Genomic DNA, 26006 nt, shown 5'->3' with positions numbered 1-26006 from the left:
CTATGCTGAAAAAATGCCCAAAACCAGATGACTATAATACAAACTTGTCTATAAAACCCTATAACATATCAACTCCCCAAAAGTTACTCAAAATGTTCTAACGCTATTGCGTATCCCAACACTCTTAATCCTTTGAATAAATCCAGAAGTGGTTGGAATAACTCATGTACTCTATCCTTTATATAAGGGCTAATACCCATTAGTAGCCCATATCGGATACAAAAATAGCTGTTCCCATAATTTTACATTGCATCCCACTTCAACATACATAAATAAAGTAATGCAATCTTGAAATGATAACAGTCCTATCACTAATGATTCCACATAAAATGCTTAATTCAAGATGTACATTGTTATGAACGAAAGATTTCTGAAGGTTATAAAATGCTTTGCTCAGATTTGAAACAACATAATTATTAGTCCCATGAATGTCCCGATGTTGCTGTGCTTTACAGAAAAGACAATTTGCGATCTGTCCAAGAGCCCATTTGTATATCACATAACAATATAGAGTTTCCCCCGTATATATGTCATATAAATGGAAAAGAATTAAACATGGACCCTACTTGAACACCAAAATAAAACCTAAATGCCTGTGCACATCCAAACAATGCAGAAGGTATTCGCCTTTCCTGGAAAAAAATTACATAAAAATACAGGAAGATGAATGTAACTGTTAAATGGCCTTCAAAGCCACTTTAGGCAAAAAAGATGGATTTGTATGGAGAGAAACCCTGTCTTTGTGGAACACTAAATAAGAGTCAAGAGCTTTATAACTCCAAAAATGTCCATATGTTGAAGTAACAGCCACCAAAATAACATCATCTAATACAACACGTAGTCTGATTTTGCCAAGGGTTCAAAAGGAGGGCCTGCAAGGACCTGCAAAACAAACAGCAAATCACAGGGAGAAACTGGATCCTGAACTGGGAAATGCAACAAAAATAAGAGAAAAGCCTTGACAATCTTAAGAATAGCCAGAGGAACATTATCCCTGCCAATGTAAAAATTAGAAATAGCTGAGAACTGCACTTAATGGCAGAAAAACTAGAGCCTCAGACAACTGACAGAAAATCTAAAACGGATTCTAAAGGAGCAGAAAAGGGATCAAGTCCTTGGGATTCCACCAACATTGAAAACGTCTCCACTTACTGGAATACACTCACAGTTGAATGCTTTTGTGATGAAGACAAGATTTGAACTATAGCCTGGGAAAGCTTGGGATTTCTGGCCATCAAGGGAATTGGAGAAACCGCATGGTTAACTTGAGGGACTGAAGATGGGGAGGATCCAGACCTGCTGGATGAGAAATAAGACCCATAATGGAATCAAGTATCCAAGGAGGATACTTTTAAAGAAGCCAAAGGAAGGGGAACCACACTTTATAAGGTCAGGAGGATGCTGTGAGGATTAGTGTCACTCTGTAAAATTTCTCCAGAAGGCAGCCCACTCCAATCTGAGGGACTGGATGATGGGCATACAGGAATCCCAGGGGGGCAAGTAAACAGCAGAGCGTCTCTGGGTGACTGTCCTGGAGTGGGGAATAATAGCTGTTGCACTCGTTGTTGGACAGGGAGGCAAAGAGGTTGCAACATGGGAGTGCCCCAGCGCCAGAAAATCCGAGTGGTATCTGTTGAATTTAGAGTCCACTTGTGAGGAGGTCAAATGCTCTTGCTGTGGCTGTCTACCACAATTTTGCACTTCCCCCAGGATGTACACTGCATCCAGAAACCGCAGAGATGAAATTGACCACTGCCAAACCTTCATGGCCTCTCAAAAAAAGAGGAGAAGAGCGGGTCTCCCCATGCTTGTTGAGAAATACTAAACAGACACTGGCCATCTGTATCACAATTAAACCACTGGGGAGGGTGTCCTGAAAAGCCTGCAACAGTAGGAGGACAGCTCTCATCTCCAGGACATTGATGTGGATGTCTGCCTCCTCAAAGACGAGGACACTTGAACCATTCTCCCCTCAAAATGCCTTCTTCCACCCAGAAGGCAGACATCCGTGGTGATCATAGACAAAGGAAGTGGAATGACAGTCTCCCAATGGTCAGTAAAGGAGACTGCAACCACCAAAGAATTTGGCTGAGACACACTTGTCAACACTTTTGAAAGTCCGCTGGGTAGGTCAGGAAAGACCACTGTACCACCAAAATCTATTGCAGAGCCCTCATATTATACCTGGCTAGAAGAACCAATCCTAAACACACTCCCCTATGGTCTAAGAGTTTCAAAACTGCATAAGGTGGAGGCTTCGACAGTGCAATCACCAACAGCACCTGAGCATGAAGGCTGATCACTCTGAAGCTTGTGAGCCTAGCAATTTGACTGGCTGTATCCAAGTGGCAACCTATGAACTCCAATACCCAAACAGGTTGTAGGCTCAACTTTAGGTAATTGACTGTAATGCCTAAGTAGGCACACAACTGGAGTAAGGTATCTCTATCCATGATCAATAATGCTCGTGTGGGGGCAGTAAGGAGCCAATCATCCAGATAAGGGAAGATCTTGAGCCCCTGCAGCCACACCCAGGCTGCCACCACTGCCATGCATGTGGTGAACAAGTGGGAAGCTGTGGTGAGATCAAATGGCATGGTCCTGAATTGGTAGGGACTGTTCCCCAGTTGGAAGTGCAGGAACTTCTTGGAGCACCTCTCTATCATTATATGATGGTAAGCAGCCTTGAAGTCTATTGACCACATCCAATTGTCGTTCCTCAGCAGAGAAAACATAGGCTGCACCGTGACCATCTAGAATCTGGTCCATTTCACAAAAAGATTCAGTTTGCTTACATACAGAATAGGCCTGAAGTCCTTGTTCTCCTTTGGTACCAAAAAGGATCCTGAATATAGACCCCAAACCCTTGTTGGTCTGGTGGGATGTCTTGCATGACCCTATTTTCAAGGAGCTTGTGAATCTCCAACACAGCCTGAAGTCTCTGAATGGGAGGAATGTCTGGAAGATGTCTAACGAAACTTTGGAATTTCTAAAAAGGGAATAGTATAACCTCTGGATAGGACTCGTAATACCCAATGCTTCTGAAGTGATAGCCTCCCAAGCCTCTGGGTGAAGAGCCAAGCTACCGCTGGACTACATCCAGAGCAGTACAGTGGGAAACCCTTCAGGGCTGCTGAAAGGGCTTGCCATAAAAAGTTCCATAGAAACCCAGATACTGTGGACTGACACAGCCCCGCAGGCGGTGTCAATTATGGTTCCTCCTGACCTCAGGAGGAATCCTCTGAAGCAGCATCCTGAGAAGACTGCTGTGACTTCCTGAAAGAGATTTTTGCCCCACTTCTGATTCATTGAAAAGGTTCACGGAGGGGTGGCAAAATGCACTCTTATGTCGGACAGCATCCTCCCATCTTGCTCTCTCCTATTTACAGTATCCATAATTTTTGGCTTGAACAGGGAAGAGCCAAATTGGGTGTTAATGAAGGACACCTTGAAGCAATCTGCAAAGTTGCATAATTGCATCCAAGCTTGACGATGCATGGGAAGCATGCAAGAAATAAGCCTCATGGAGACATTGGCGAAAGACAGCAAGGTAGACAAATGAGTCACTGCATCTTTTGAATTTTGATATACTGCTGCATTTAAGCATTCCTCAACCCTTCAGACACCAGGTCACGGTGTCTGGTCAAGTGTGATAATTAAGTGCCCTTAACGTGACAGAACACTGCAACAGTGAGAAGTGGGACATTTACTGTTATGTAAGATATTACACAACTGTAGTATATCCTTCCTCATTACCATTGCAGTATTCTTTATTCTCAAAAAAAATACAAAAGCTACTGGAAAGTATGGGGGAGGAAGGAGAGACACGAGCTCCCCATAAACCAATGAGTGACATTCAACTTGCAATGCCTGCTGAAAATGTGAACAGAAGACCAAGTAGCAGCTTTCAGGATGGCTCTAGTATCTAGACCCTTGCAATAAAACTACCAGAAAAGGACACTGCCCTGGTAGAGTGAGCACAAAGAGAAGACATTTGATTGCCGTGAAGAGAATAGCAAAAATAAATGGCCTTAGAAATCCAGGAGATGGTTTGCTTAACCCAATTTCCTTGCATGAAAGGAAATAAAAAGTTGCTCAGACTGACATGTTTCATCTTGTCCAAGTAATACCTGAGCTATGTATGTAAATTCAAGGTACAAAGAACCCTCTCACTAGTAGTCTGTGCAGAAGGAAAATGAATGGAATGATTCAAGGACAAAGCCCCTTGGGCATAAGTGAAGGACTGGTATGAAGACGTACCCTGTCCTTGAGGAAAAAAGAAAAAAGGAGGAACCGCCATGAGTACTTGAAGTTCTGACACATTCCTGGTAGATGTAAGAGCTACCAAGAGTACAGTCTTCCAAGTACAATCTTGTAGGGAAGAAAAAGAAGGCTTAAAAAGGGGCTGAGTAAATTTTTCAACAACAAAATTAAGGTCCCAAGGAGGAGGAATAGGCTTTCTTGGAGGCCTCGTATGAAGTATGACTTAAAAATTGTTGGATTTGAAAACTAGAAGCCAAAAGGCGGATTAAGAGGCAGACTGAAATAGCTGACAAATTAATTTTTAACAGATGAATACGCCAAAGCAGAATTGAGCAACCCAAACAAGAAAGGACTGTAGAGAACCCCTACAGAAAAAGGGTCCGGGTCATGCTTGACACCTAATAGAAAATCTCTTCCATTTAGTCACAAGACTTTTTAGTAGTGAGTTTCTGGTCTCATGCAAAACCTGAAGCACTTCCTCAGACAAAGGGTTTTCATTCCTTTTGGGCAACAAAACACCCAACGTGTCTGAAGGGTACACAAGTGAGTGTGAATGACAGATCCCTTGTCTTGTGTGAGAAGATCCATCCAGAGAGTCAACTTGCAACTACCTCTGGCCAGGTGATATACAAACCAGTGCTGCCAAAAGGGAGTCACCAACAAGATTATGGGTGTATACCACATGATCTAGTGCAGGACCTGATAGTAGAAAAAAGGGGTATAGGCAGACAGAAATGTACCCTTCCAAGAAGACATGTCATCCACCTTTTAAGCCAGGGGACTTAGCACTCTAGAACTGAAGAAGTTGTCTGTTCAGAGGGTAGGAAAGATCTAACGAAGGACAAAACCACCAATGTCCAGAAACATACCCCTTGTGAAGCATCCATTTGAGAGGATTTTTCCTGGACCTGTTCAAAGAGTCTAGCACCAGATTGTTCTCTGAAGGGATGCAAACAGCCTGAAGATGGCAGACTGCAAAATCCCAAGTCTGAAGAGCCAGCCTGCAAAGAAGGCAAGTTTTTCTGCTCCCTCGCTTGCTGATGTACCACATGATGGTGGTATTTTTTTTGTAAAAACCTTCAGAAAACCTAAAACCCAAACAAAGTGAAAAGCCTGGAGATCTAGAAGTAGAGCTCTGATCTCCCTGATGTTGATATGATCTGTCAGCTGTTGATGGGACCAAAGTACCTGGGGCTTTTAGACTGCTGAGGGATGCCCCTGAACTGTGACAGAAAGCATATGTGTACAGCCGAGCAGAGAGAGGAGCCTGAAGAGGCAGAAATCTGATGAATCCACCAGTGAAGCTTAAGCTCGAGACGAGGTAAGAAAGAGAACTAGATACGCCAAAGGGTGGCAGTGTTGAAGCCAAACAGTCTTGAGATAACAGTGAAATTTCCTCATGTGCAGTTTGGCAAAAGGAACCATGGGAATGGTGGATGCCATGCAACTCCAGGGCTTGGATAAATTCCCTTGCAGGAAGTAAAGGAAAACAAAGAGGAGACTGGAAATAAGCAGTCAAAGAGAGGACCTTGGGAGGTGCGAGACAAGCCAATATTGGAATGGTCTGAATTTTACAACCCAAACGCATCTGATTCAGACAGGAAGTCAACACAGACTTTTTGAGATTGACAGTGAACCTCACATTGAACAGAAGCACAGTGAAATGTAGATTTTGAGGTAGGAGATGCTGACAGAGGGCTTGAATTAGAAGGCCATCTAAATAAGGGAATATTTGAATTCGATATAGTCTGCAGAAGGTTACCACAAGGGCCAAGCACTCATTAAAGACCCATAAAGCTGCAGAAAGTCCAAAAGGCAAAGCACTGAATGGATAACGACAGGAAGAGACAGAGAAATGTAACCCCTGAACAGTGGGTGAAAAAGGAATATAGATGCAAGTGCACTTCACATTCAGATGCATCAGAAAAGACTGAAGAAGCAAAGGGAAAAGTGTCTAAAGAGACAACAGCCTGAAGGAGGGGAAGAAAGGGCAAGCCTAGGGTGGGCCTCCATGACCCCTCCTTCCTGGGAGCCAGAAATATTCTGGAAAAAGAAACTTGTTCCCGCTGAGACAAGGTAATACAGTGGATGGTTCCCTGATCCACAAGATCCTGCAGAACCAAAGGAAAATGAAGAAGCTGGCAAGGAGGAGGCTGAGGAAGGCCAAAAAATGGAGGAAGACTTCCAAGCCATAAAATATCCATTCTGGATGACAGAGAGAGAACCTAGGCATCTGTGGTAACCTGTTGTCAAACAGGGAAGGAAAAGGTTAACCTGAGAGACAGAGGGATCAAGCCAAGGGAAAACTGGAGTTCAGAAAGAGACAGACCTGTCAGGAAAAGGTTTTTGGCCTCTAGAACTGGGCAGGTTTGTCCCTGAAAATCCACTTAGCAACCCTCCTGCTCCTGGTAGGCTGTCTAGGCTGCCCACAGACAAAACATAATACAAATAGAGAGGGTCTTATCTAACCTTACCCTTACCCTGAAGATTTCTCAACAATTCTGCAGCAGGATTAACAAACTGATTCTGGTTGTCTAAAGAGGAAACTAAAGTTTTGGCTTAAATGTCCTCAGGTAAGGCTTGAAGGCACAACCAAGAGTAACTCCTCAAGACAGAATTAGATGCAGCTGCCCTAGAAGATGCATCAGCAGCATTACTGTTGCATTTAATGGAACAGCGAGCCCTGTGAGAAACAGTACTTAAGATCAGGCATATCAGCCAACCTCCCCCCCACCAAAGCTGGGACAGAACAGCCAGAACAAATCTGGTCATGTCAGTCTTACAAATAATGGCCCTAAAGGCCAAAGTAGCAGAAGTACACACTTTTTTCCCTATCTCTCTCCATAGCACGGCTGTCTTTCTTTGCCAGAAGTTAAAAAGCTCAAACAATATAGTTAGCCAGTTTACCTGTGGACATAGAAACTACAGCCGGATCAGATGAAGGACGTTTAAACAAACACTTATGATCCTCAGGGACTCTATAAAATTTGTCTGGCTTCTTAAGGGCTGGAGGCTGAGAGTCAGGAGCTTGAGAAGCTGCTGCAAGTGTATCCAAAAGTGTAGCTAAAACCAGACGGGCTGCAGGAGGTCTAAGCGAGTACATTTTTCAGAATTTATATCATCTCTCTTCAACCTCAAAATCTTGGGAACAGTCTCACTTACAGTGCTCCATCATATGTTCAACTGTATCCCCAAACATAATTCTTCAAAAGGAGCATCAGGGACAGTGATGCAGCTTCATAAGACCCCAAGACGAAAACAGAATGGAAATGGGAGGAATATGCTAAGGAGTTTTCACGAGTATCCAACTCCATCAGAAGAATCAGAATCCTTAGGTCTCTTAGAAAAGAGAGAGGACCAGGAAGCAGAAGCATAGCTAGACAACCTTTGTGGAGATTTCAGGGCTGTAAAGGTGAATAGAAATAGAGTAATAAACAGCCTCTGAGTAAAATCCTACCACTCTGAGAGGATCCTTAGCCACAGAAGCCACGTGCCCCCCCCCATTTTTTAAATTAACATCTGCTATAACAAATCCAGGAGGTACAGACCACTGCCTAGATTTGATGATGTTACCAGGGACCTCGTCCCTAACTGTTTGGAGAATCCTGCAAGGTCCCTCAGATATAACCAACAGAGGACCTCCCTCAAGATCTGTACCAGATGTATGCACAGCCTTGGTGGACATGCGAGTAGACAACTCCATGTCTGCCTCTAAGTGGGTGCCAGAACTGGGAACTGGCATCAGCACAGAGGACCAGTATGTGCTATTATTTTTTTAAAGGGCAGCTGAACTTGGGGCCGGGGGTGGCTTCAGGGATGGTAACCTCAGCCAAAAGCTTAAGACAGTGTTTTTTCAAATAAATAGAGACAGCAGATGACTTCAAAGTGCCTTGGGGACAAACACCTGACAAATCTCACACTTGTGCATTGCCGTGTGTAGCACCTAAACAAAAAACGCACTTCTTGCATCTATCTAAGTGGAATCTGCCTCCAACATTCACATTTTCCCTTCAAGGCTGACATGAAAACAAACTACAAGGAAGAAAAAAGAAAGGAAGAAACCCCAATGGGGCACTTACCTTTAGAAGACTCTGCAGATGAATCGTCTCAGTGAACAGCGTACAGACTGAATTCAGAGGCAGCATTCAGACTGATGAGACACAGTGCACATTTTGGAGGATTAAGAGTTTTAATGTTAAAGTTCATTGACTTGAACATACATAAATATGGACAATTTTCTATGTATGTGCAGCTAAGTGAGTAAATAATGACAGCAAAGTGATACAATGAGAAGCAACATCACCTCAAGCATTTTTCTGGTTCAGTTCTTGGCTGGGTGTCTTCTGTGCAGAAAACTGGAGCTGATGAGGTATATTACACATTACAACAGATGTGCACTCAGAATATTACAAAGATTATAGTGAAAATATACAGACTTGAGTTGTGTGTGCACAGCATAGCGCTGTGTGCGCACAGGTAGTGCAAGTAAAGAATAGTGAGGTTACGTTCAGTACAGGACAAATGCAAAGTTACAAAGCCAGATGTCACCCACGTGTGCTTGCGTGGATTTCCTGGAGTGTTCTGCATCTGCAATGTTCATAGCAAGCACCACTCCACAGTGGAAAGCCTAGTGCTCAGGAATAAGTCATGCAATTCATAATGTTCTTTGTACATTCATGAACATTATGCAACATCTGCATCTCATCAGCACCCGTTCTCCATGTGAAAATTCACTGTGTTACCATCTTTCAAAGCCCAACTTGTCCCTTCTTTATGAAGGCCAGAAAGCCAAGCTTAATGAAGCAACTATAGTGCAACTATGCTTCAACAGTGAGTTCAAAGAAAATGTGTTTCAATATGGTCTGTGGGCAGGTATGTGTATAGAACTGAGTATACATCTGTCTAGCCACAGATTATGACTTTTGTGCATTCCACTTATGCTCATAACTGTTGTGCTATTCATTTTTTTTTTTGGAACTGCCCTGCATGCTATGTACCTCTGAAGTGACAGTAGAGGCAATGGTGCATTCCCCTGTATCCTGAAAGGGGAGGTTAAATGCCCTCTGTTATAAAGCTGTGACTGCACCACAATGTCGTATCAGTTGGCAGCCTTGGTATTGATGTTGAGTAGAGCTATCTGTGAAATGCATTAACTGCACTATTCAGGGGCCACTGGCTCATCTGTCTGTTTTACAAAGCTAAGGTACAGATGGTGCACAGTAACAAAAGCTGGATCCAGCCTTGGTGTGCTCCATTTTATAAATCATGTTTGGGCTTTTTCCTGTGTATTTTTCTCAACACTAGCTCTATGATGTGTGTACAACGTCTATGAATGTTGCTTAAAGAAAACCACCTTCTCTTTTCTTTTTTTAATACTGAATCTTGTCCCATCAGCTGGACTGCGACTGATGACTGCCATCCAGGAAGACAGCTATCCCCTTGGGGAATACACGTCGGCCACCCTTCATGCACAACACCAAGTGTAATTCTCAGTGACAGATTATGCAAGCCTGCCATGATGGCCTGACATGTATGTCATTATAGTGGGGACTAAAATATCACCCAAGAGATGCATGCATATTCCTATTCAAGAAGAAATTGTGGCAATAATGGAACAAGCAGCACAGCAAAGCACATACCAAGGTCTTCTGCCCAATTCAGAATCCTACGGACTGCTGCAGATGAGAAAAGCCGGAATGTTCTTGGTTTAGGAAATACTACTGACACAGACTTCCTGTCCTAAACAGGATGAGTTGGGAAAAAGGCACTGAAGAGCCCCTCCCCCTAAACTTTCAAGAAGCTACTTTCAAGTCTATCATAGTCTAAATTAAGAATGGAAGTATGGAAGGGGTGGGGACAGATATGGGCACTGTAGGCTTCAATCACAGAATAAGGGAAATCTCTCTTTCAGCTCTAACACCTGAAAAGTTTTAACACACTTGAAGATCTGGAAACTTGTGAAAAATAAGGTACAGTCTCAACATGTCTTGTATATATTTTCATCACTATTTTTTCCATAAATTTTTTCCTGACCATAGTAACAAAAGACGTAGAAGATGAGTGAGTGTGCTTGTGGAGTTTCTGCTTTTTTTTTGAAGATTATGAACGGACCACCCTGTGGGGCTTCAAGGCTAAAGAAATTGTATGCTTTGATGCCAATGAAGTAGAATTTTGGGACAGAGAAAGAAAGGCTCCAAAACTCATCAGAAAAGGCTTATTCATACAAATTAAGTTTCAATTATTTATCTCTATTTTAACAGTAAAGGATGTAAATTTCATAAATATTATGCTTCTTCCCTACACAAATTACACATATACTAGATCTCTCCTGGGGCAGAATTTCCTTCCACATGCAGACATTTCTAAAGGAATGGTCCTTGGTATTAAATCGGTAAATTTCAAAAAACAGAATGGAATGCAATATTTATTTCACATTTGTTAACCGGGTTAGTCCAACTGGGTAAGAAATTACCCATTTTCAGTGGAGACCTGAGGGGAAAAGCCCTGAGCAAAACATACAAATACATACAAATAGAGACAAGTTAACAGTACAAACAGCAAAACAAATTTATGGATACAATGGATAAGAAAAATAACTATAATCAAAAGAATAGTACATAGCTATATACAAGGTCAGAAGAAGGAAACTGCAAAAGAAGGTAGGAGTAGAGTAGGAATGAAGTGATCTAGAGGGAGGAGAAAAAAAGAAGAGCAGTAGGATAAAGTATATTATATAAAGAGGGAGGGTATAGAAAGAAGAGCAGTAGGATAAAGTAATCATCACCCCAAATCCAAAAAATAATTGCCTTTTCTTTGCTGTTACTATTGCAGAGTGCCAGAAAGACAGCTGAAGCCCCAAATGGGGAATAAAATATTTTAAGGGGAAAGCTGTCAACACTGACTAGTAACAGTGTTGTAAGGTAAAAGATTTTTAGTTATTTAGTCACAGAAACAAAGAAAATGCTCTGCCAAAATTAAGTGGCAGGCCAGGGCATCTAAATAAACAAAGATGAAGTGCAATAATGGACAGCCTATCATAAAGCATTTTGTTATAGCAGAAGAGTCCTTGCAAGTCTGACAGTTTACCTGTGGAGGAATTCTAATGGCTTGGTCTTTATGTTATCCAGGATGGATTCCCCCCCCCTTTACCAAATCATATATTCCAGAACAGGAAAGATTCACAACTGAATTAAAGTGTCAGACAGCAAAGCTTCTCAATTTTCTTAGATAACTTAATAGCAGGTTTTCAACATTTTTAAAAACTGAATGACTGTACCAGAAAGAAGGTGCCCAAATGAAACAAAGGTTAGTTCATCCAGGATGCAGACTCCTCCCTTGGTATTAAGACAGCAAGGAAAGTTTGACCAGCAGTCTCTATGTCTGTCAGTCATTTATCTGCATAAATACCAACATTCATGGCAGTCTTTGTCAATCTGGAATACTAGAACTGGTTGACATTTGTTTTGCTTGCTTCTTCTATCAATACTCTCTGCATTAAGTGAGCTGGAGAAAACAAGGAAAAGATCTGTTATCATTGCTGGTTCCTTTGGGGCTCTAGTACAACACTTCTGCAAATGGGAAGCAGAGAGGAAAAGAAAATTATGAGAAAATGGCCCCTCCCCACTTCTGCACTATGGTCCATAAAATCTTTCAATTCAGCCTCCATTTGTGAGCAACTAAACCTTCCTTGTCAAGACTGTCTGCCTACAAACTGCAGTAAGCACATAATCTGAAGTAGGGTTCAACATCAAGCAGGCAAAAAACAGTGAAAGCAACAAATGAAAACAAAATGTGGAACGTTCTAACTGAAACCCACCACATTGCATCCAGTGCAAATGCCCATTTTGAAAATCCACACAGACACAAAGAAACATTAAAATATTAATCGAGGGCAGAGCCCAGTGCACTCTTCCCCACACTTTAGCAGAAAGCCACAGTAAACCTGGAGAAAGGAAATTTCTTCCAATTAAATCAGTGCACTCCCCCACAATTAAGTTGAAAGCCACAGTAAACCTGGAGAAAGGAAATTTCTTCCAATTAAATCAATTACCTTTTTACTGGACATGAACAGTCTCATTCCACTAAGCAACACATTCATACATCATGGTATTCCCTCATGGGGAAACAAAAAAATGACCTCTTTGTGAAAAATCATGTAAAATGATTTAAACACACAGGCAATAAATATTAAAGCAATACATCATATCATCTAACCACACTACCTCACTCATTCAAGTTACAAAACACAGATCCACAAAAGAACCTTCACAAAGTATTTGCCTAGGACTGACCAAGATTCATGTGGAATTAGATTTAAACTGTCAAAAGGTGATTAAAAATAAATAAATTCCCCCGCACAATTAAAATTATTCCATGGGACAAAAGAGTTGCTTGTCTAGATCTAAACAAGATCTAAGCATAGCTTATTGATTGCTTTCAAGACCATCTAAACTGTCCACATCTCTTCTTTTACATTCACATACTAGGTTATCAAGGATCTGTATATGGACACCCACAGTACAGAAATGAAAGTTATATACTTATGAAAGATATGTAGGACCAGATCCAGCTTCCATTATTCACTGAACTTAAGGCCAGCTTGGTACCTAAAACTTTCCAAGGCTATAAACCCCAATCCTTGTTACTCATAATCCTGTGTACTGCAGAATATGAAAAGGATTTAACGCTCCATTTGGCCACAGCACTGGTGCCATGTTGTGCCATACAACAATCATGACACTAAGTAAGTTAGAGCTGTACTCTAAATATACTTTAACAGGTGCAGGTAAAGATACATCAGTAGAACTACATAGAGGACAACACGTTATCTAAGAAAACTGTGCCATCTCCGACACAAAAGATTTGTCTCTTCCAAGATAACCTGAAAGAGGTGACGAACAAAAAAAAAGAAAAAGAAAATATGAACTGGTAAGATGAAAAGGTCAAGGGTTGCTAAAGGGTAATAAATCAGGTGCAAAGATAGTGACTTAACTTGCCAATGAAAAGGTTACAATGCCTCTAAAAAGTGGCACTGATAATTTCAAAGACAAAGGAAAAACAATACCCTAAAAAGGATCAGGTGAGAAGACCACCACAAGAAGAAATTACAGCCTTGCAAGAAGGTAGAGACTGACCCATCAAAAAAGAAGAGAGAACAAAAAGTGATATGCTAACTATGAACCTCTGTCCAATAAGCTCAGGCATGCAAGCCTTAAAACCTAAGAAAGGAAAAATAAGGGGAGCAAAGTGTCCACTTGGTCTGTACGTATTTCAATGACCCATTAGACAGTAAAGGAGAAAGGAAATGTCACAAAGAAATTATGGCACTAAGCTAAAGTGGATAATTCACACTCAAATGGTGTTCCACGTACAACTGTTCTCAGTATTAGTGATGTCAGGCAGAACAGACTGTATAACAGCCAAACTACACACTAAGAAAAGGCCTTAATGTGGGTAAGGCCCACCAGAAGGTCGGGCCAGTGATAGACACTACAGTAAAGGCTAACAGGGCAGCAAGTGTTTTAATCTGTTTATAGTACAGTATACGTTGGAAATACTTCTGAACTACATTTCATATGAAAGTAATCTGAGCGTTAACATACAGGAAACACCCCAATTTCATAACCTTGCCTTGAAAAGTAGAAGTCATGTTTTCAAAGGGACCAATTCTTGCAGCCTATATAAAAGGTAGGGATCACAAGCTTCCCCTGAAACACAAACTGACACCCATTTAAGTGAATGATTCAGAGGAAGTGCAGTATTACTCAAATTTAAACTAGATTTCTCTCTATTCACCTGAAATACAGAGCCGAGAAATAGCTTTACTACCAAGCCAGATATTCTTGACAAACTGTGAAGGAATCTGAAAAAAATCTGGTAATTGTCTACATAAGGGAAATGTGAATGCCCTGATACTTGGAATGGGCTACTACAGGCATAAGACACGTTGTAAACACTGTTCAGGCTGCAGATAACCTAAAGGACAACACAGCAAACTGAAAGTGCAACCCAGATACAGAGAAACACAAAAAGTACCTGAAATTGTTACTGACTGGATGGTAAGTAACTTTTGAATCCAAAGTTACCAGAAAATGCAAAGGAGGAATGAGGGGTAAGAGAATGTAGAGAAAGCATTCTGAACTTTGGCACTACAATGTTAAGGTTGCCTGAAGTTACCTAGTGCCACAGAGCTAATGAAGACCTGAACACTAGGATAGATTTACAGGGTTACTGGGGTGGGGCTCCTGAGGAGTCATACAGTCAAGTCGGATATTTTGAGATTAGCCCTGGTTTTGCTAGGGACCTCCTTTTTTACAAGACCTTCACTGCCACTGCTTTTTGCAATTTTGTTTGCATGAACCTTGCTGTAGACACTTGTTCTGCTTTCTGAAAGAAAAGACAGAGATGGAAGAAAAGCTTTTCTTATATTTAGAAAAGGAAGGCTGAAAAATATGGGTAAACCTCAGAATTACCTCCCCCCTTCCATCAAAACCCTTAAGGACTTCCAAAGAGAAAGGACCAAACAACACATCCTTATCCAGGGAAGCATTTATAATTTCAGTTTTAACATCCTCTGGCAGGCTATGAGACTGTAACAAAGCAAATCTTCAAAAATAAGAGCTAGTGACAGCAGCTCTGGAAACATCAACAATGTCTTAAGCATAGTTCAAAGAATGTTTGATTACCTGCAACACAGCAGATACTACATAACACACAAGTTTTAGCATCTGAAAGAGGAAGATCAGCAAATAAATTCCTTAAATCTTTATATGAAGTCAGCAGAAACTTGAGACATATGTCTCTGACAATTTACAACTCTGAAGTCAATGTAGAGGTACATCTTCTTATCAAAGTTACTCCCTTCTGACAAATTGGGAAATGTTTGGATAAGGAAGGCAGTTGAAAGAAGCTTGATAGAATCTGACGGTCAAAGAAATTACTGTGGATCTGCTCTGAGATGGGAAAAAATAAATTTATGACAATGTGACACTTTATACATCTTATCAGATTTTTTTGTGGAGGGGATAGCTGACTGTCAGGAATAGTGCAGGCTGCCAAAAACTCAACCTCTAAGGAGGGTAAACAAAAGGAGCAGATGCAGGCTCAATAGCATCTCTGTTGAAATTCAGACATGTCTTTTGTTTCCAGTGAAAAAAAGACCCACACACTAGCAACAGTTTTTAAAAAGGATATTTTTAGGAGGAAGATCGAAGGAAAGATTTTCTTCAAAATCCAAACCTCTATCCAGTAGTGAGACAATAAAATAAGCAGTCCCAGTCCAACCCCTGTTGTTTAGTCTGGGAATCTAATGAGAAACAGTTTTCTACTTTGTCCAAGTATGATAATCATCACTCAGTCACGGAAATGCTCTCAATAATCCTTTTGCTAAACCCAGCCAGTCATCCGCTCTAGATGGAAAAAAAAATGTATGGATTCAGGTTTTTATTTTCTAAAATACTTCTCAGGAAAAAAAAGCAAGGACAGTCCCGCCCCTGGGAACAGGTTTCCCCCCTGTGTGACACAGAAAAGAATCATCCCCTGGTACCTACCCCAAAGCCTGCCAGGGTGGTTCTTCCCTTCCTTGTGAAAGACAACTGTATAGCCACAAGTGACAAACCTGACTCCTACTCAATAGTGGCAGCCTGAGGAGCAACATCAGACAGACCAAGATAAAAAGATGAGTGGGTCTTAGGAAAACTGATGTCCACAGTAGAATCACCCATCATCAGATGAAGGAAGAAGGAAAACTGATGTCCATAGTAGAATCACCCATAATCAGATGAAGGAAGAAGGAAAACTGATGTCCATAGTAGAATCACCCATCATCAGATGAAGGAAGAACGTTTGAAGACCAAAGCCTTCTAGACAATTATTTATTGGGGGGGGGGGGCAAAGTCCACCATGCTCACCAAGCACAAGACTCAGAAAAAACTCTGAAGTAAAAACAATAGTTTGTTCATGAAGAAAACAATTCATACACAAGAATTCACTCAGAAAAGCCCAAGCGAAAATAGTCAAGTTCTGAGGGAACATTTCCTAGATTCAAGTAAACGGGCAGAAACAACCTAAAATAAATCACTAAACATAACACTTAAATATATAAATGTGTGGAAAGTAATCTTTAAATGAGGAACCTATCTGTAAATATTAAAGAATTCACTAACTGACCAATCTGCCAAAGCTATGGAGAAGCATACTCTTCAACAGCAAGAAAGTTCTGAAGTATTTGGTGCCCCTAACAATTGGTTCTCTCTATATCCCTCGTACTTACTAGCAGCTAGGTGGCGAAGAAGGCGCCTTAAATATTTGGAAAACTGGTCGACTGGTTCGAATCCTTGGCAAGATGTTGTATATACTGCTTAAGGATACTGCTGCAGTAATCTAATGAGGAGCATCCTTAAATGTAACCAAAGTGCAAATAAAATTCAGCACAGCTTTGTATTTACAGCTGTGGTATTCAATACTTTCTAGGTCTTGAGTTGTATTTTCTAAGTCAAAACAAATACAACTTGCACTACCTCAGTAACTACTCAAGCCACAAACACACCCACACACGCACACATAGTACATTTTGCTCATCAAGCTGTGAGCTTTCGTATGAAGCTTAGGAGGTTGTGCCAGTGCTGTCTGGCTGAGATATTTAAGAAATATGAAAATTATGACAGTATGCATGTATAACATTTAATTTTTCTTTAGCTGCACTAGACAGAGATCAAATATCAATACACTTGTTTTGGTCATCATGCAAGTCTTACGCTGAAATCTTTCAGCAACTTATTTGTAAGCATGGTTTTGCAGTGATTCTAAATGCCAGGGATGCATCCTCTTTAAAGTATACAACAGTGTCTTTCTCAATGGAAGGACATGAAAGTTAAGTACTTTACATAATGCTAGATCTGTGCTGTATTTGTCATTTGTCTTAACTATTAGGTATATCATATCCAATCAAATCAGTCAGCTTTTAGAATCTTGAATTTAGGACCAAAGATCCTCTCCTCTATACACAATTCCTTAGTACTTTCAAAGTTTCTCATATCGAGTTTGCTGATCTACACCAAAGACCTGAAGTGTATAACAGAAAATGGGATATCTGTGATAAACAAAGACAATGCCAGACTGTAAAATAAAACAAGGCTCTCAACACTTCCAATATACTCAAATCAGGAGCCATACATGTGCCAATTTGGACACAGAAAGGGAAGGTTGAGACAGATGGAAGAAAACACAGCTTTAGTGTTATGGTAAGTACATAATTTTTATATCGGATGTCTTTCTGTCTGCCTCACCTACTGGGACAGAATCTCCAGCTATTAACAACTCTGGAATGTCTCATGAAAGGACATTCCAGAGAACAGTGAAGCTAAACAAAACCTGGGATGTAGACTGAAGGTCCAGACTGTAATGGTAAACAGTTATAAACAGTAGACCAAGCAGCAACAACACAAATTCCATCAAGGGGTACTCTTGCAAAGAAAGCTGCAGATGCTGCAACGGCTCTAGTACAATGAGTTTTAAGTTTGTGAGGCAAGGATAATCCTCTGGCTTTGTAAACAAAGGAAACATAAATCAGACAGCCACCTAGATTGTGTAACTTTGAAGACACTACTTCCCTATTTAGCCTTCAAAAAAGAGAAAAAGTTGGTCAGATTTCCTGAAATTTTTGGTGCAATACAAATAAAACTGCAACCAGAGATGAACATCCAACAAATACAAGGTATATTCTCCTTTGTTTGGAAATTTAGGAAAGAAAACTGGCAAATCACTCATCTAATTAAGATCAAATTCTGAAGACACCTTAGGAAGAGATTTAGGATTGGCCTGAAGTGAAACCTTGTCTTTGTGGAAAATCAAATACAGAGGATTGCATGAAAGAACATGTAGCTCTGTAATCTTTTTGGTTCAGGTAACTGCCACTAAGAAAGAAACCAAAGGTCTGCTGAAGCTGCATGTTCAAAAAAGGGCTTGGTTGGGCTGGAAGTAAAACAGTAATATCCCACGGTGGAACAGGGTCTCATAATGGAGGTCTAAATAAGGAAAGACCCTTCTAAAAAGACCTTAGACATTCTCAATGAAACATTAAGAGCAGGAATCTCTCGCTCCCACATGAAAATAGGAAACTGCTGCCAGATGAACCTTAATGGTGGAAAGACTTGCACCTTCATGAAACAGATTCGCCAAAAAAAAAATCAAAACCAGAAGGTAATGGAGCTAAGAAAGGATCCAGATCCTTGGAAAAAAAAAAACAGAACAAATGGGAACACTTTTTTCCACAAGCAATAATGTTCAACAAGGTGTGTGCTATTGTGTAAATACTACCTGCCCGTGGGTGTTCTGAGGCCCGACTCTGCTGGTGGAGGGTCTCTACAGCCCTGGAAGGGCATTATTTATACAATAAACACACACCCTGGAGGGCACTATTGTGCTTAGAGAATAGGCTGTCTGTAAAATTGTTGTGTTTTACTTATTTATATATTTTTTTTTACTATATTATTTTTTTAATATATTTTTGAAGTAAAATAGTTCCTCTACCTAATGTTTCAAAGTTGCTGTAGTACAAGTAAATGGTGTTGGATGAAGCATGTTACACCCAAAATACATTTTTTAAAAAAATATCTAGATATTTGCTTTTTTTTTTTGTCCCTTACTGCTAAAATGTGTGGTTTCTTGCTAGTCATTGGGAATGAAGTCACTAAATAATGACTATTTCCTTCAGAAAATTCATGTCAACACAAATCATGTTATTTAATGTATCTTGTTATTTTTATAACGTTTAAAATTTGTTCCTATTTTTGTGCCTTTGTGCCCCCCACCCTTATTTCAGGCTTTATCCAGATTTCTTGAGCTAAAAGATCAAAAGGTACACAAACCCCTTATCTGCTGGTCCATCCATCTGACACACACACACACACACACACACACACACACACACACACACACACACACACACACCAGAAAATGCATGCTAACACAAGTCCCATTATTCAAGCAACTTTATTTTTTTTTTAAAACAGAAATATGTTCCTGTTCTGAGCCTTTGTTCCCCCTTTATTTCAGGTTTTATCCAGATAACTTGATATAAGAGGTACGTAAACCTCAATGCTGTTCTTGCCAGTGCTTGCTTGCTCTCACACTTCTCTTTCATTTGCACACACCTCAATTTCATGCACACATTCACAAAGACAGAAACAAACAGAAACCTACATATACTTTTCCATAATATTTAGTTTTTACACTCGCTAAACAAAAGCGCTGCTTAGCAGGTGTAAAATAATGGCTTGATCAATCTTGCTTTCACTCACATGCATGCATATACACACACAAACTTTTAATTTTTTTTAAATATATTTTATACTCTCTAAACAGCAGAAGCACTGCTAAGTGAGCGCAAAACAATGGTGGCCATCAGATTTTTTCAGTCCAAGCTCCACAGCAGCTTCATATGCTGCCGTGAATCGACAGACTTGTTTTTAGCGGGCATTACTTATATGTTAACATCCTGCTGGAGAATGTTCATTTTCCAATCAGGGTGCAATTTAAGTATTGTCCATTCTCTAACTTTATAGATTTTCCTAGTGGCAGTTTTTTGGGAGGAAGGCAGAATAAAGGGGATAAAGGAGGAAAGCCTGGCATTTGTGGCCAGTGCTCCGGTTTCCTCCCACATCCCAAAGACATGCAGTAGGTGGATTGGACACTCTAAATTGGCCCTAGGTGTGTGTGCGCCTTCTTGTGGAAGGTTGGGCACTGGGCTGGCAACTAGACACCGTAAAACTCCACTGCCAATCATGAGCAGACAGATGATCCGCTGTGGCGACCCCTAACCGGGAAAAGCCAGAAGAAGAAGACTGGAAGTGGAGAAACCAAGTGTTCAGCTTTAGGTCTTTGATGTCTGGATGAGGTGAGAAACCAGGTCTGGAAGAGACTCTAGCACCCAGGAAGGGGGTGTCAGATGAGGTCATAGAAAAAAGAACCGTATCAGTTGAGGCCAAAAAGGGGGAATGAAGCAGACTTTCTCCTTGCACCAAAGCATTTTCTTAAGAAACTGATAGAGACCCAGGGGCCAAACATGGATCAAAGCATTCTTCTGTGACTTTCTCTCCTGAGGGATCAAGGAAAAACAGCTACTGCTCTTGGTGTTAAAGAGAGGCAGCAAAAAGATATGAGAAAAGGCTGACCCAGACAGCCGAAGATCTTGGTAGCCACTGACTTACTGAGACCATTCATGAGGCGGAAGAATGGAACTGCTCAATTTGTCCTCTAACACCACCCCCGACATACGTACTTCCACAAGAAAATGTTGGGAAACCACTGTCCTCTGCCACACCCTCCTGGCTTTTTGACATAAGGGATATGATTGGGTTCCTCCTTGTTTGTTGGTATCGGATTACTGACACTGTCCACCTGAACAGTGATCACACAAGTGGGGAGGGAGTCCCTAAAAGGCCTGCAACACTAGGAGGACTGCCCTTATCTCCAGCACGGTGATGAGAAGTTTGACCTCTGTCGATATCCACCTGCCTTGGGAAGCCATCCCCTTTGAAATGTCCATCCCCACTTCAGGAAGGAAGTGTCCGTGGTAACGGTGGCCATGGGGGAAAGAAAAATGAAGGCATGGCCTAGAAGAACCAAATCCTTGTTAGACTGACTGGAAATTTTGCAATGGTTAACTAGGCTTGACGGGTGCTAGAGATAAGCACCCCCAACTGTCTCCAGAATGCAGCAACAGGGTAACCTTTCAGGAGTGCTGAAAAGGTCCATTAATGAAAGGGCTTAAAACCTCTGGTTCTGTGGGCCACTGCAACCACTGAAATTCTTCTCCTCTCTGCCCTGGGGTTGGGGGGGGGGGTCTATCTCCTGAAATGTCATAAGCAAAGCCCTGAGCTTTGCGCAACCATAATCTCCACTATTCCAGTTATGGAAGAATGTCCTTTGAGGGGTGGAAAAACAGATATCCTTGTCAGACAGGGTTTTGATCTCTTGCTCACTTCTAATGAGCAATTCTTAAAGTCCAAAGAGAGTGGATCTGTCAGAAGGAAAATTCACAAAGGATGTTGTGAAGTTCTCCGCAAAATTGCAGTGATGCATCCAGGCATGTCGAAGAGCAATGCCAGTATCTGCTGCTCTGGAAGTGCTATCTGCTGCCTTCAAAAGGAGGTGTGTGTACATATTTGATATGGACTGTGGGTTTGCCAGTTCTGATGCAAAGTTTGTGTGAGCTTCTGCACGCAAAGCACCTGAGAGGGGCTTGGACAGTTCCTTAGTCAAATCCCTCTAGAATCTAGTTAAGTAAGCTAAATAACTCAGTGCACATAACATAAATGTTGACAAATCTGTCCGCAGTCCTTGACTCCCCGTTAGGAGGATGGATTGTTGAACTTTCTTTAGACAGCTCCTTCTTAGTGGCCACCACAACCACAATGGCATCTACAGTGAGTGCTTCAGTGTGGTTTGTCTCTTGGGGAAACCAAGATTTTATCAGCTTTTCTTAGCATCGGCAGCACCATGTTTGGTTCCTTCCATGCCTGCTGTGATCACAAATAAATGAGCTCATCTGCAGGTGGGACCACGTGGGAAGTCGCTGAGCCAGCTGTGAAAGCATAGAAAAATACTGATTCCTAATGGGACGGTGCACTGGTGGGACCAACCCCCTCATTTTCTCAATAATTCCAGTGAGCAAGGAGATGCCTTCTATGGGGGATCTTGGGGAATTCTCCCTCTTCAGTGAGAGACTCCTGGGTGGAGTCTAGATGCTTCCTCTTGCAAGTCTGCTTCCTATGTCCTTCCATGGTGGCACTCAGAGGCCGAAGAGGAAATTGCCTCGAGAATTTCCTTGAGACTTAAAGGAACTGGCTGTCTCTCTGTTGCTGAATTAAGTCAAGAGGGGACACTCAAAGCCAGAGGAGATTGGGATGGATCCAAGTGTGAGCATGAGATCTATTCTGTAGACCTACTAAAAACAGTCTTGAAAGCATGGAAGGCTGAAGTCAAAACCAGATCTGAAGAGGGACTTAGGAACCCAAAAGAGGTACCTCCCGAGACCCGATCTAACTCGGCTCAAAGGCCGAAAATGGAGCCAAACTGTCCACAGCCAATACCCTTAAAAGGATGAAACATCTTCTGAAAGCCTCAGACAACTTTAACCTCAAGCGCCAGTCTCACAGCTCAGAGACCCCTCAAGATTAGCCTTGACAGTTTACTGGCAAGGAATACTGTCTTGAGTCGAAACAGACCAAAGTTCCAGCTTCGATATAGGCATCCAGTGGGAAACACTCAGCTCCCTAAACATAAAATCTGAATGTTGGACTGGAGAAGAAGAAACTAGAAGAGGAGCTGTTGGGGCAGAACTCAGCACTCCTGGAGTGGTGAAGACCCCCAGCTGGATCTGGCTTCTGTCACACTTCTTAAAGACTGCATAGACATAAATGAAGATGTTGCCAGAAGAATTGATGGGACAATCTCACCTAAAGAAAGGGTGAATGAAATCAAGTGTCAGCTGGCTCTGGAGAAAAATTACGTGGAAGAGGAGTAGGAGAGTGGATCCCTATTGGCTCCAATAAAATAAATGGATCTGACAATCTTGGAACCTGAACAGCCAGACCCAGAGGTCCCAAAGGGTCAAGAAAGCTCTTCTCTGCTAATCTTTTTATCTATTTTTTAAAATTCCTTCGTCTTTCTCCATATCCTTTTGTCAGTCTGTGTCTTTTTCCTTGTTTTTTCTTTTACTGATTTGGGCTTGTTCCCCGGCTTCTTGCTCACAGGGTATCCAGAAGTCAATGGGGCTGATTCTCCCACTGTGGCAGGGAGAAAACCCTTCAACACAAGTTTGTTGTGCCAGCGTGTCCTTGCCCCGACGGAGAAGCAGAAGGTGCAATCCTCACCCTGATGAAAATCCGCCACACAACAGACATTTCAAATTAGGATCCTAGGGGGGAGGGATTTTACGCCTGCAAGCAGTGTGCTTTCTAAACTCCAAAGCCTTGTCAGAAGTAATGGGAGATTAATCACAAAATAAGAACAAGTTAAACTATGCAATACCACTCTCAAAAGCAACCCACCATTCCCTCCAGTACAGCTCTTTTGATTGTGCACCTTTAACTCCTAGTTGGCGTGGCTTGAGCCTTTAAAAAATAAAGTTATCACCTTACAATTCTAACAAATACTCATTGACATAGGTCAAATATCAATACAACTGTGTTTGCCATCATGTATGCTTCAAGATAAAATATTCTGATACCTTGTACAGGGCATGGTTTTAGAATTATTAATGCAAATATGAACAAGCAATATTTGACGCCTAGAGGAGCAGTAGGAGGTAACTGCAGATGCACCTGGAGACGTCACTCGGATGTAATGAGTTAAAATGAGGAATTAAACACTTTAAGACTTAAAGAAAAACTAGCTAAACCTAATGTCAACAGTAACACACACACACTTATGTACTTGCATACATAGACATACAGCCAAGATGGATGGGAAGGCAAGAAAACACCCGCAAAAAGAATAAAGAGAAAAACATGCAAGAGGCAAGGAAACAAGACCTTGTGGAACAAATAAGCTCCAACAACTACAAAAAAAAAAAATCACTAATGGAAGAAAAGACTAGCTCATCTCGTCAAAGAGAGTAAGTAGTATGCTGAATGCAGCAATCATGTCCGAGCCTAATGAGCTGCAAATGAGATCTGGAACTTACGAGGACAGTAGGAAATTATGTATAGGGAAGCAGCTTAAACCCTGAATGTAAAAGTTGTTGGTCTTGGATTTGATATACACAACAGTTGAGGCTAATGGAGAAAAAGAGAATATCAGATTATGTCTGTATTCTACAGGCACTCGTCGGGATATTTGCATTCTGTTTAGTTGGTCTACCCATGTACTCCTAAGAGGGAATGTACAGTACCCAAACAGTCAGACCTGACTCCAGGGCTAGATTCCATGACTGCATGCTAGTATGCATGGTAGTTAAGAGTGTACAGTACTCCCCAACACTTCTTGAAATATCGCATCACAGTGGCACTCTGCTTGGATTTAGGTTCATAGATTAGTACTAGGCTAACTGCCTTTGCAAGTCATTTTAAGCCTAGCCAAGTATCCCTTTTGAGACTCAAACCCTGCACCTTGTGTTTGTAAGTCAAACACCTTGACCAATTTGCAACATTCATTGCTGCCCTACAAGCCTAAAGGCTTTAGCAGCTACAGACATACCACGGTTTTGTTTTTATTGGCATGTTTCTTTCTGAATATCTTGTCCTAAGTTTCTTGAACTCTTCAGACTTCCCACACGGGTCTCCCAGTCTCAGTCCGAGGTGTTCTTTATGAGGTTCTGAGATCCTGACTTGACTGTGAAGGGTAACTCCAAGTACAGAGAAAATCATTCTACCAACAAGAGTATTCTTCCTTGATCCAGGGAAGTGGAATTGGGCACTACAATAACTGCTCACATTAGCACCACTGCAATTTCCTAAGATGTATATTGATGGGCCACCAGCAAGACCTTCAAGAGGTCATGTATTCCAGAACTCTAATGGACTCAGTGGCAGGGATTTCATTTGACCATCTTTATTAAATACTGTGACATACAAAGGATCCTGTTCTCAAGAGTAATAATTTCAGTTGCTTTGCATCCAGTAGTGCCCCCTAGAAATAAAACTCACCTTGTGAGTGAAAGGTGGGTGTTCAGAAGATTGAGAGAGAGACTCAAAGGAGCTGAAAATAGATGAATGTGAGTTGTACAGCTTCCAGAATATCTCTCAGGGATGCAGCTGTTTGGATATGGATAAATGTGAATGTCCTTTTCTCCTGCGAAAAGCAATTACTGAAACTAGGCCTCTCTAAACACCAAGGGCACAGTAGACGAGCCAAAGGCCAAGGAGATAAACTGGTAATGAGGAACCCCCTTCATGCTTTGAATCTGAGGAACTGTTTTGCCCACCTTAGTTACAGGGATGTGCGGACAGGTGCCCTTTAGATTCAAGGTCACCATGTAGGCCCAAGGAAGAAACAAGGTAAGAAGGCTCTGCAGAGAGAGTAATTTGAGCTTGGGTACTTTAAGGAACTTGCTCAATCTGGAGTGATCCAACATGGGCCTCCAATTTCCTTCTTTTCTTGGTAACAGAAAAATCAGGAATACACCCTCTATTCTTTTTCTAGGATCTTCTCGATAGAAAGTCTGATATCAGAGAGAGCTATCTGTGGTGGCACAAGATGCTGATCTTTGAGAAGTGGCATGCCTAGAAATCTTTTTTTTAAGGGCAACCTGTAACACTGCTTTACTATCTGCTAGACCCACCTGCCCTGTATGATGGCCTCCCATTGCTTCAAAGAATGCCTGCCTACACTCTATCTGTGAGAGAAAGAGAGTGAGTACAGAAGTATAGAGGGGGGTGGACAGAGGAGGAGAGGTTGGAGCTTTTGGGGTAGAAGTGTAAGCTCCACAGAGTTACAACTGCTTACTGTTAATGTCTTGGCTCTAAGGTCCACCAAGCTTTCCCCTCTAGTTAGCCTGCCACTTTTTTCTGAGCACCCTCTCTTTGACTTTTGTGGTTTAGCCTTTTCCTACAAGACGGTAGAACAGTTAAGCCAATGTTGAGCAATCTCTGACATCTTGGAGTTGGGGAATGAAAACTATCTTTAGCTGCTGTAAGCAGTTTTCTTACAGTTCCTTAAGCACATTCTTTGATAAGAGTCCAAAGAAATGGAATGCTTCCAGCGGAGAATCAAAGAGCTCTGCTTTTACATGCTCTAGTATG

The 26006-nt window shown here is 41.5% G+C and overlaps 1 protein-coding gene across 4 annotated transcripts in view; it reads right to left on the bottom strand.

Moving 5' to 3' along the window:
* Positions 1–26006, bottom strand: part of PSMA1 (proteasome 20S subunit alpha 1) — a 416885-nt gene that overhangs the window by 159837 nt on the left and 231042 nt on the right. The gene's annotated exons all lie outside the window — the stretch shown is intronic.

The sequence above is a fragment of the Protopterus annectens genome, chromosome 9.part0 (genome assembly GCF_019279795.1).
Source record: "Protopterus annectens isolate FY-2018-M chromosome 9.part0, PAN1.0, whole genome shotgun sequence".
In the NCBI taxonomy this organism is placed as follows: domain Eukaryota; kingdom Metazoa; phylum Chordata; order Ceratodontiformes; family Protopteridae; genus Protopterus; species Protopterus annectens.
This window is presented reverse-complemented; position numbering and strand designations above follow the sequence as displayed.